The sequence below is a fragment of the Haliaeetus albicilla genome, chromosome 15 (assembly GCF_947461875.1).
Source record: "Haliaeetus albicilla chromosome 15, bHalAlb1.1, whole genome shotgun sequence".
NCBI classification, from domain to species: domain Eukaryota; kingdom Metazoa; phylum Chordata; class Aves; order Accipitriformes; family Accipitridae; genus Haliaeetus; species Haliaeetus albicilla.
The window spans coordinates 28,199,135-28,211,659 of NC_091497.1; positions in this window are offsets into that span (position 1 = coordinate 28,199,135).

Below are 12,525 nucleotides of genomic sequence, written 5' to 3' on the forward strand. Positions count from 1 at the left end.
TGAGAATGATGTTGTATGCTATAGAATATCTCCTTGGTCAGTTCGGGTCAGCTGTCCCAGCTGTGTCACCTCCCAACCTCTTGCCCACTGCCAGCCTATTGCCTGAAGGGGGACAGAATGAAAAACAGAAAGCCTGTGTAAGTGCTGTTCAGCAACAGTTAAAACATCAGTGTGTTATCAGCACAGTTTTGGTCCCTGATCTAAAACACATCACCATACATGCTGCTGTGAATAAAATTACCTCCTTCCCAGCCAGACACAGTACAGCAGGGTAAAAAAAAATAAAGAAAAAGAAAAGAAAAGTCAAAGCTGTTCAGGTTGGTGTAATAAACCCAAGATGCTTAGGCTTTGCAAAGCCTAAGAAGTTAAGGCAATTTTACATTACAATTAACAGTGTGCATAATTGTGGTTTAAGTCCAGCCAGCAACAAAGCACAATGAGACCTCTCATTCATTCCGCCCCCTGCCCCCAGTGGGATGGGGAGCAGAAAATATAACGAAAGGCTCGTGGGTCGAGACAAGGACAGGGAGGGATCACTCACCACTTACAGCCACGGGCAAAATGCAGACTCACCTTGGGGAAGAAACAAAACCAATTTAATTTGTTACCAATCAAATCAGAACAGGATAATGACAAGTAAAACCAAATCTTAAAACACCTTCTGCCCACTCCTCCCTCCTTCCCAGACTCAACGAATTTCTCCAGCGCGGGTCCCTCCCTCAGGCCTTCAGTCACAAACTGCCCCAGCGCGGGCTTCCCCACAGAGCGGCGGCCATCTTGTGGGGCATCCACCCCCCGCTCCCCTCCGCGGGCCGATCTTCAGTCACAAACTGCCCCAGCGCTGGCTTCTCCACAGAGCGGCGGCCATCTTGTGGGGCATCCACCCCCCGCTCCCCTCCGCGGGCTGGGGACACACAGCCTGCCGCCTGGTCTCCCCACGGGCTGCAGGGGCATCCCCTCCTTCCTCCCTGCCCTCGGGATCTGCACAGGGGTTCCTCTCCCATCCCGATCCCCCGACTCCCGGCAGGTTTCCCCTCTGGAATCTGTTCTCCCAGAGGCGGGTCCGGCTCCCAGCCGGGGAAGCTTCCAGCAGCTTCCAGCAGAAGCCGGCCCTGTGGACCCCTCCACCGCTACCAAAACCCCGCCACACAAACCCAAAACAACACTTTAAAAGACTGAAAGATAAGACAAGGATAAAACATTCTGGACTCCTGTCCAGGATCCAGCTTATCCACATACATTAGGTTTTTGTTTCTGCCCTGCCCCCCCCCAACTTAGTAGCTCTCCACACAAACACAACATGCAGATTTACATGGATCTCACGAGCTGATCTAAACTATAATTATAATTACAACATCTCAGTCACTGGAAGGTCTTCCTTTAATACTGACAAAAACTATAATGTGGGAGAGAGTAGAGAGTCTTTGTCATTCATATTTTAAATTAGGAAACTGAGACCCTGAAAGTCCACAGCACAGATTCTCAAATGTTCCTTTAATCATGGGTGAAGATTGAAGCATCTAAACAGTCTAGACGGAAAGGACTGCAAGAGATCTCAGGGGAAGTCTGTGACACAGCCAGGGACGACATTCCCTGTTCCTGAGCTATGGGTATAGCTGTAAGATCATATCTGTGGCTGTCTTGTTTTCTTATGGTTAGAGGGAGAAGATAAAGGTGATCTCAATGTCTTTTCCCAGAACCATCTTTTTTTCTGATCAAGATGAATAGCCCAATGGCCTCTCCAGTACATGTGAGACACCCTTGAGCTGTAGTAATGCCTCAATTGTTTCTTTTTTTTTTTTGCCTGCACTTTACAAGGCAAAAGATACCTTCTAATGTGTTAAATGAGCTGTTCACAGTGAAAGATGGAAGGTTTTGCTCACCCAAGAGGAACTAAGAATTGCATGGTATCCTGTGGGGTTTGGATCAGAGAGTAGCCTGAGCATCATTTCAGATTTAGAATATTCTTCAGTTATATTGCTAAATCCACTTGCTATGTCAGAAGGTGAGAGGTAGGTCAGCAGGCCAGACACATCTTCACGTAAAGATGAGGAATTTATTAGAAAGCAGTGACGGGAAGACCACATTTCAATTTATTAAACACAAAGAGAGGACCTTTACAAGAGGGGAAGAACAGGTTAGCTCCCAAGAGCAGTGTCATATTTGGAAGTATTGTAGGAAACAGTTTTGATTTTGAGTGAAAATAAACCTTTCTGAAACTTCAGGAAAGTTTGGGTTTGTTCTTGCTTTCTCAATTTTTCATTACTTCACCCGTATATCATTATACCATTGGCAGTATTCTACACCTTGTGAGATACTTGTGTTTCTTCATGTCTCTTAAAAAAGACCTTCTGCTCAGGAAATAACAGAGCTTAGGAATGCTGCAGCAGCTGCCACTTCCTCTCTAGTGCATCCCACCCTGCTGAGCTGATGAGACACAAGCTCCAGTGGCAACGTTGGCTTGCTCTGCTCCTTAGCTCCAGTGGGTATTCATGCTTCTACCTCAGAGTCCTGCAGTTTTGAAACCTTGGGCTTGTAGCTTCCTGATTTTTCCAAATTTCTCAGTGTTGCAGACTTTAAGGATTGATCCCTGAGGTTTCTGTTTTTCCTCTCTTTCCCTTTGTCTACAAGCTAACAGAACTCCAAAGCCATCCAAGAACATGCTTGCCAACCAGGGATTTTTGTAAATAATCCAGTACCATTTCTAAACAAATTAATGCCCTCCAGCTAGCTCATATTTTGTATGTCAGTGATATTGAAAAATTACATTGGTATGTTTGAGGATTTGAAGTGAAACATTTTTTGACTTGGAAATCTAAAAGAGTAATTTTTAAAGTTTTTTTTATTATAGCTTACTCTGTAAACATTCATAATTTCCTTGATCAACAGTCATTGGACTCAGTGGCATTTATCACATACACAAACCAACAATATGTCATCACACTTTGTACACTAGAAGTAGAAGCTAGTACCACAACATTGACATACTAATCCAATTACTAGACAAAACGCAAGTTTCTGTCATGTTGGAAGAAGAACCTTGCAAACTGCCAAAACTCAGATGTTTGTGGCATCTGAGGTGAAGAAACTAAAGCCTTTGTCTAGATTCTGGTGGTGTGGCATTGCAATTCCGCTTTTTAGGTAGGACCTGGCTTCTGCTGATGTTCATTATCCAGCTGTAGTGAACCACCTGCAGAGCCTGTACCTATGGTGCAACTTTCTCAGTTTGTGACTGAAGGCCTGAGGGAGGGACCCGCGCTGGAGAAATTCGTTGAGTCTGGGAAGGAGGGAGGAGTGGGCAGAAGGTGTTTTAAGATTTGGTTTTACTTGTCATTATCCTGTTCTGATTTGATTGGTAACAAATTAAATTGGTTTTGTTTCTTCCCCAAGGTGAGTCTGCATTTTGCCCGTGGCTGTAAGTGGTGAGTGCTACCTGGTTTTGATCAGACCCATGATCGCATGAGTGCTAAAATTTCTGATTTTATGTGTGCTTTTGTTTAATTACGTCGCATTTTCCTGGATTTGGGCTAGCGCATGACTTTTCGCATGATTCAGTAATGATACATTTAGGGAAGAATAGTAAAAGGTGGGGGTTTTATTTGTTCGCTTGAGGTTTTGGGGTTGGTTTGTTTTCCCAGGTAGAAGGTCCCAAAGGATCTCAGACAACAGTTGAAACATCATGAATTGAAATTTAGTCACTTTCAGGAAAGTAGAGGGAAGGAAGAAAAAACGAAGGCAGATTAAAAAATGTGGAAGGAAATTGAAAACATTTAATCTTACAATTTTCAGGATATATTAAAATTAATGTTACTAGGGATAAACACAGGATTTCAACAGAAAAAGGTTGTAAACTTCCCACAGACCATCCTTCATAAGAAAATAAAAATTTATTGCATACTAAATTCATATTTTTAGCCAAAGTCTAGCATTATCCAAATGGCCATATGCAGTTACTGACATTCAAAAACCAGGTTTAATATTATGTGGATTAAAAAAAAATGCAGCTTGTTAACTTCATATAGAACATAATGTCAACTCAATTTTGACTGGAAAACATGGTGAGTTTTCCACATGTAATCACATACTCAAATAGAAATAAAAGTCAATACAGCCCAGCTTTTAAATAGAATGTCACACTTACTGGCTAGCCAAAAAAAAAAAAAAGCTAAAAGATATTTAAATACACCATAAATATTTCATACCATAATGCAGTCTGGATTACTAAGTATTTGGAAGACTTCAGATTCAAATAGTGCACAAACCCATACAGGATATCTTTCATTCCACAGTAAGCTCAGGCATAATATATGCATGCTGACATGTAGCATTGATTTTTCCTTATGTACGACTGTATTAATTTTTAAAGTTCACACAGACAAATGTGCACCTTTCAGAAACAGAAGCAAACAAATGAATAAGATCCTCAATGGAGATCTCCATTATGAAACTTTTGTTAATGGATGTGTGCATTTAAAAAAATAATTCATTTCTGTATTTTTTTAAAATAGGTTTTTAAAGGATAGCATCTCGTCTTATACTTTCATATTTATAGATTTTACATGCACAATCTTGCTTTAAATTTTAACTCTCGTTCAAGAGAAAAGTTTATTTCTACAAGTGATACTTTATAAATTCAATAGCTGGAAGCAATCGGCTTTTGATGCCATTTTTTTCATTGAAACAGTAAATAAATAAAATAAATAAACAAACAAATTCAACCCTGTAGCAAGTTCATTACAGGCAAGTTTTAAACTAGTGTCTACTGTGTATTTTCAATAGCACCAACAGCAACAGAATACATATTATGCAAATTATTTAGAACTATTCATCACAACATAGGAAATGCAGTAAGGGAACGTGCTCTCTTGCAAACTTACAATGCATAGCAGTCTTCTTCATCTATCTCTCTGGCTCACCCAGTCCGACACCAGACTTTCATCAAATTCTACAAAATAGCTCAAACTTTTACATCTTGGAATTTTTATTGTCACTGAATATATTGCTGCAGAAATACAAGATAGAAATGTCACTTTTGCAGTGTGATTGCTAATTGGCATTCCCATTACTACAGCTACACAAAACATAGGCAAACACAGATTTTCCTCCCAAGTGATATCCACTTGCTTTGGATATGCTTATTTATTCTGTCAAAGGGATATTTCCTCCAGACCCTTCAAATTTTGTTTACAAAAGAATAGGGATGCTTCATATCATTCAGGAGAAAGCCCCTAGATTGATAATTAATTGTTTACTTGGGGTTGGTTGGTTGGTTGGTTTGGGGGGGTTGGGTTGATTTGTTGGTTGGGTTTTCGTTTGTTTGTGTTTTTTTTTTATGAGACTAATAATCCTATTAAAGAACTTTAGACAGAGATTAATGACAGCTTAAAAACCTCCACCTCATTAAGGTTTCATCGGTTGCTTTTGGAATTAGAAAATGAAATAATGGAGATGCCAGCTGTGATTCCACTGACTCTCCTGTTAAGGGGAAAACAACTTTATTTACTAACCAATACAAATAAATCTACTAGTAATTAGACCAGCGTCCTATTAAGATACAAAAATAAGGCCAAATATTGACAACCTGTGAATGGATTCGGTGTTACATACTATCTGGGTCTTGTCTGATCAGCAGTTGGTTAACGACTAGTAGCGTAAGCGTTGGACTACTTCAAATGTTTTATGGCAGGTAGTCCAGAGCCCCCTTCATTGATTTGCTGGGACCATTTGGAGTGAATGCAAAAACGTCCTGTAGACTTTCACACATACAAGTGAATTGTCAAACCTAACGTGAAAATGGCGTAACAGTTACAAGGCTGTTTATTTCAGTTTCTATGAGGCTAAATGTATAACGGAGATGTGACAGCTATATCTCCTCAGCGAGTCTGAGAATCTGAGAACTTAAATTCAGTTTTGAAGAAGTGATTCACTCTTACTCATAACAAAAGGTTAAGTTTTGTGACAGCATTTGACAGAGAGTGGGATTAGGTGAAGATGCTAAAGAAGGAAGTTTCTCTGTAAATGTACACTATATAAAATAAGCTGCAAAACAGAACAAAATTGTCACTCTTTAAGAACAACACTTAAAGATGGTAGCCACATAACATCTTTTCTACTGCTACACTTTGTGCTGATGGCAGTATTTGACTAGCTGAGTAGTTGTTCTCCTTCCCCTGGAGATTCTACCTGATTGCTGATCTTCTGAATGAAAGCAGTATGAGTACTGTATGTTTTTACTGTTAGAGATGTCACAAGGCAAAGCTCAAAGCTGTAAGTTGTCAATAAGTCAGTAGCAGAGTGACATTGACTACAAGTTCTTTTAGAACTGCAAAACCAAAATGGTTTTGCAGATAAATTGCCATATTTAACAACAACAACAATAAAAATCATAATGATCAGGTCCTGAGCACCTACACCCTGAAAAACAAAGTGAAAATCAGCTTTTTATCCAAAAAATTATGTTGAAGGATGTCTTAAAATTTAAAATAGGGAGAGAAAATAAGTCACTTGAGGGGATTTTTTTCCTTGTTTTTGTAGCCACGTTTTCTCTTGCTTTACTTAGTTTTCCTTATGTTAACCGACTAATTCTATCAGAGAAAACTTTTAGATGCAGTTTTTAGACTACAATAACAAAACAGCTACAGAGTCTCTCAGTATACCAGGTAGAAGAGGAAATATTGATTGATCACCCAGGAACACTTACTGATGTTGTCCTGGTGATAATGTGAAACTTGAAAGCGAAGATGAGAAAACTCACCTGCTAAACTTGCCTAATGTATTAGCCATTGTCAGTGCAAATCCTGCCTCAGTTCTAAAACCAATAAGTGCCCATACTTTAAAAATGTCTTAAGTACAAAATAGTCTTCATAAAGGAGCAATCTGATTTAAAGGCAGGTTTCAATCTGGGAGTTAGATGTTGGACATGTGGTCAGGAAAGACACTGCCTCTCAAAAAGACTATTTTAGGCATATTTTTCCTACTTTCTTAATTTCCCGGAACCTGGGAGCTGGTATTTGCTTCGTGCTGGTGGTTGGCATGGCCCGGTCACCATCTCAGGTCATCAGTTCTCAGCATCACGTGAGACATGGCTGACATCACCTCCTCACCCTCCTCCAGGGAGGTAGCAGAGCAGCTAGCATCTAGCTTAACCTCTGCAGCCAGGCACATAGATTATTTATTTAGGATGTAGTGTGATCAGGAGATTGTTTATTTTTTATGCCTTATTACTTCTTTTCTATGAGAATGTGATCCATTCCTTACCTCTAGAAAAACACCAGTGTAATTGAAGTAAAAAATCCTAAAGCTGTCCTACCTATAATTTTCAGCTAACCATGCTTTAGGTAAAGGTCCACACAGGTATTCTTGAGAGACTGTCAGCACTGATATATTGGCCAGAAAGTTCATTGCTGAGTGAACAAGACATACTCTTTATCTCAGGAACTGTGTACCGTTTCCTCAGTTCTTACCAATCCGGAAAACAACAGATCAGAAAAGGGCAGATCATATTAATATTAACAGGCTATTAGACTGGTCATATGGGTGAATGAGTATATAGACAATATAATTATTTTCATGATTGGAAATAATCGCCTATTACAATTTTTAACTACACACTGAGAGTATTTTTGTTTTTCTCTAAATCTCATTCCTAGCTAACTAGTCTAGATGAATTTCCAGAGTAACCCCATCATCATCATCCATCTTAGGTGATCTTCTCCCCCAAAACAGGAAGTACTAATTTAAGTGGCATCCCAGATACTGGCAAAGATGGTAAGATATTATATAATAGTGATATAATTAAAGTATTCTTTTCAGTGAGTAGTCTTTTACATCTTTCAATGTGTCATATGCTACCTGGTTTTGATTAGGTAAAAGCTGATACAATGGAAAAAAGATCACTATGGTAGCTTTAGTTCAAGAAATATATTTTTTTTCTTTTTTCCTGTGAATACAGAATCCTTTATAAGATTTAAACACATTACCGTAAGGTCTGGTAACCAGTTCAGATACAAGTTTCAAGTCTCACCGGAAGGGTTATATTCATTGGTCTAGCAAACAGATCCTCATTTTGGTTTGAGGTTATGCTCATCCAGTCTAATCTTCTATGATAGATAAGGCACAGAATTTTCCCTTCTAATTCCTGACTACTGTCCAGAAACATGTCCTTTAATGCAGAAACTCTGTGTAAGAAAAGTTGCACAGGCTCTTTTCTACCTCTGCTTCCACTGCTTATCTCAAAACCAGCTTGGTCTAGAAACTTCACATTTACTGCATTAACTAAGCCCGAAGGTGAACTATGCACAAGGGTATGCGCTCTGTGGCTAATTTAAAAATTATTTGCTAGGGAAAAAGAAATTAACTTCTCGATGCTATGCAAAATCCCTACAAAGATAATGGCTTTAATGAAGAGTTCTTAACAGCCTGCGGGATTCACAATCTCTTCGCTCAGCGTCACAGCAGATCATGGTAGCATACATGCCCAATTGTCACTATTTAGCCAGCACAAATCCTTATTATTCAGTATTTCCCTCCACTTTATCCTCACAAAGATGTCTCCCAAGACAGTATATTTCAAAGGATTTAATAGCTGGTCTCACTGTCTAACTTCCCAAATTCCCTCACTTAGAGCTTTCAAATTTTGTCAGGCACCTTGCCTAAAACTTGCAGAAGTATAAGTACCTTGGTTCGGGGGGGGGGGGGGGGGGTGTTGGTCCTGAAGCTTAAAAATTCTTTTTGTAAGGTCTTTAATAATTACAAGAATAGCAACAACAATAATAGTAGTGGTACGCCTTGAGGCACTCACTCAGCAAAGCACTTATAGGTGTATTATTTTCAATACCCTTATCTGCATTCATAATGATACTTACAGCTTGTGTATTTCATGGAAAAAAAAACTCACTTTTTTTTCAGTGATGCAGTTTGCAAAAGTGAAAAACCTGTAAGATGTATTTATTCACATACACATAGAATCACATCATATCAGAGTAATAGTTGATCTGGTGCACAGTGTGACATGTTGCACATCTATCCAACCAAGGATTGTCTGGAAGAAGATACAAGGAAACCTGTAATGGAAAAATCTGTCCATGCAGAAATTTTTTCTCATTTCAGGTACATACCTCAAAGCATGAAAGTCTATTCATTTTAAAAGTAACCATGCATTTTCTCATGGTTCATGTAGAAAGCTGGGCTTTCCAGTTCATCCTGCATTCTGTATTTTCTTTTTACTTTGAATGCCAGCATTTTTCGAAAATGTTTATTCCTGAATTGTACTGAATGCATTTCGTGTTCTGAATTAAACAAAACATACTGCTAATAAAATTAAACGAGAACCAGAACAACAGGTCTAAATTTCTTCACAAATATCTAGATTTCGATTGTGATCTAAGCATTACTGCTTTTATTGCTTTCTATAAAGACTTAAATACTAATCCAAACTAATGTACACTGTGAGATAGTAGATATTTAAATCTTGGCCTCAGTTATGTGATTCTGGTTCTAATTCACAGCTTGAAATTCAATTGCAGTGCAGATTTACCCCACCTAAAAGTCTGCACTTATTGTAAATAAGTGTGTAAATAAGCTAAGCACCATGGTCCTAAATTCTGTTGCACTAGTGGAAGGAAGGAAGCAACTTACATCTAGATCTTAGGTATGCTGAACCAACTCTCAGAGGTATTTCTGCCCAGTGACAAGAGAGAAACAAAAATGACATGGCTCCTTAATTAAGCTTTTAGTTAGGTGCCTAAACTTAGGTGGGTTAGTTCAGGGCCTCTGTCTCCCATTTTGAAATTCAGTGTGTTCTGGTTCAAGGAAATGGGATTCATGATAAGTTCAGGATCCTATATTACAAGATGACAAGTATACTGATCTGTACAGATGTTCAGTCTCATGCAGCTTGCCCAAGAGTTGACTCTGAGAGAAATCTAAGTCTCTTGTAAAAAGATTTCATAGGTTTGGTATTGTGCTAAATATTTTGTCCTCATCTTTCTTTTTAAATATCAGTGATAGATAACCTAACCCCCAGCTCAAAATCTCTGTTACTTGCCGTTTTTTTATGTTGCTTTTTAACATTAAGTACACTCTTTAATTAGGTAGTTCATAAGCTACTTCCTTTGACTTAAGAACTGATAGTCATTCTATTTCTTCTTTGATCTGATTCCTTCTCTCATCTCCTAAAGTCTGCCATATGATTTACAGCAGTGCTGTATGCATCTCTTGTAATGTAAGGTTGCTGTTGTTGACTTTCATACACCTACTGCAGTTTTTTCCTTCTTTTTAATTAAAACATTTATATAGAATAACCTACTGAACCATAGACTACTTTATGACAGTTCTTATATAAATGCTTTAAATTATTCAAATTTGTAACAGGCAGATAGTCACCAAAAGTGCATGAAACCATGTTACCCTTGCTCATCATAAATGTATTTTAAGTCATTTTTCCTGTACATTTAGCTACAGATCAGCAATATTTACATATGATCATAATTAGTAAATAAAATATTCAGGAAGATAATTTTTTTGCCTTTTAAAAAGGTTAGTTTATTTAAACAGAAAATTATCCTTTTAAAAAGGCATTCATTTCTTTAGATTCCCGTACATATGACCCTAGAAACCCTGCTGCTGCTCTAGCACATCTTCTACTGGATCTGTATTTATTGGAAAGGTCTGTTGGTAATAAACAACTTTATTGCTATATATGTCCTTGTAGAGATGATAAGTGATACTAAAACATGCACAAAGGGACAAACCAGAACCCCATGTCTCACTGTGGCTTCAAGTTTGACTTTTGATGGATAGTTAAGTTGAATAGAAAGATCCTGCTTTGCAGTTTGGATTGGACGTGAAACTTGCCATGCAGTCAGTGATGGAAAACTTCCAGTTTTCAAAATTGGTTTAGTGTTGTAAGGCTAGCTTGTATGCCTCTGATTTCCAAAGGCCAAAACTGATGCCACTGGAGTAGCTAATGTTATTACACTTATTCATCACAATCAGGAAGTTTTTCTGATTTCATATTTTCATCATAATTTCATTACATCAAGTGGGGTTTTTTACCTTCTTTTCCTTTGTTTGAAAACAGACCATGTTTAAAGCCATCAAAGCTATTTTACTGATCAAGCATCACACTTAACTCAGTTAAAAGAAGCCATTTGGGAAATTATTACAAACTCGTGCCTGGAATTTAAGTAATTACATCAAACTGCAGCAATATTAAGCAGGTGCTGCTTTAAAACATGTTAATATGTAATATATCCTCAATAAATAGAATCAGTTCAGCCCAGAAAGATTTATCTGTCCTGCTCTTACACAGGTTAACATACTTTTCTTTGTGGATAATATTGTGTGTGTGTGTGTGTGTTAACTTTAGCATTCTATAATGTCTTTCAATGATAATGCTGTTTCTTACTTGGATTTTGGATTTGATGAAAAATACTATATAATATCAATTATTATTACTTTTTTTTTCCAGTATGTTCAAGTTTATCTTCGCAACTCACTCCTTTTGTTGGCATTTGTTTTGTCTTAAAAAAATAATACTTTTCATTCCCCTCACCCTCTTTCTCAATTAACATTTTCTGTTCTGGTATCAGATTACTCTGTTCCATTTGAAATGCTATGTTTCCTCTGAAGAAATAATCATTTCATAAGAGATTTAGAAGAGAACTGCATGAAGCTGTAAAAGAAGATTGATGATGGGCAAATTCCAGAGCTTTAAGAAAATTCGTTTTGTTTTCAAAGTTATTCTGAAGTATAGATGCTAACACAAACCTCTGAATTTGGTACAAACAAGTGAATTTCTTATCTGTGTGTATAAATCATCCTCTTGTCCATCATCCAAACCTTATATGAGACTTTCTGAGAAAAAGGTTGGGCACATCTCTGTCTTTAGCTGGCTGAAGACTGTGGCTAGGCAAGATGCTGTGAGGCTCAGCCTTCCTTTCAGACATTGGGCTACTGTCAGTCCTCTTCACAACTTGGGTACCACATTGTACCAAACAGCAGAATATGCTATCTGCCTCTCTGCCATTTCTTATGTCTTACTACAAATTACTTAAAGGTAAAATTGCTGTTCAGTCATTAGACAGATACACTGAATACATGTGTGTACTTTTCTACCCTTTTCAATGAGAAAAAGGGGGGGTTATGAATGAAAGAGAAAATGAAAAACACTCCTTTTTTTCCAGGATGTCTGACAACTGATGCATGTTTATTTCAGATGAAGGGAAGGGTTTGTCTCAGATGAAGGGAAAATGTTTTGGTGTTGCTACCATCCCATGAGTTCAGAAAAGATTGTATTTTTCTCTTTATTACTCAGACATACCAGTAGCTATACCTGAAAGAACGGGTTATGAAAAAGATATGTAGATGGATCTACAATTTTAGTACTTCTACTGGTTTCTAGATTATCTTTTTTCATGCTTCATTTTCAGAAACTCTCACTGAAAATTGAAGGTGATATAACCAGCATAACTCTTCTGAACATAATTTGAATTTATATTGACCACAGTTCTATTTTTGGCTGTG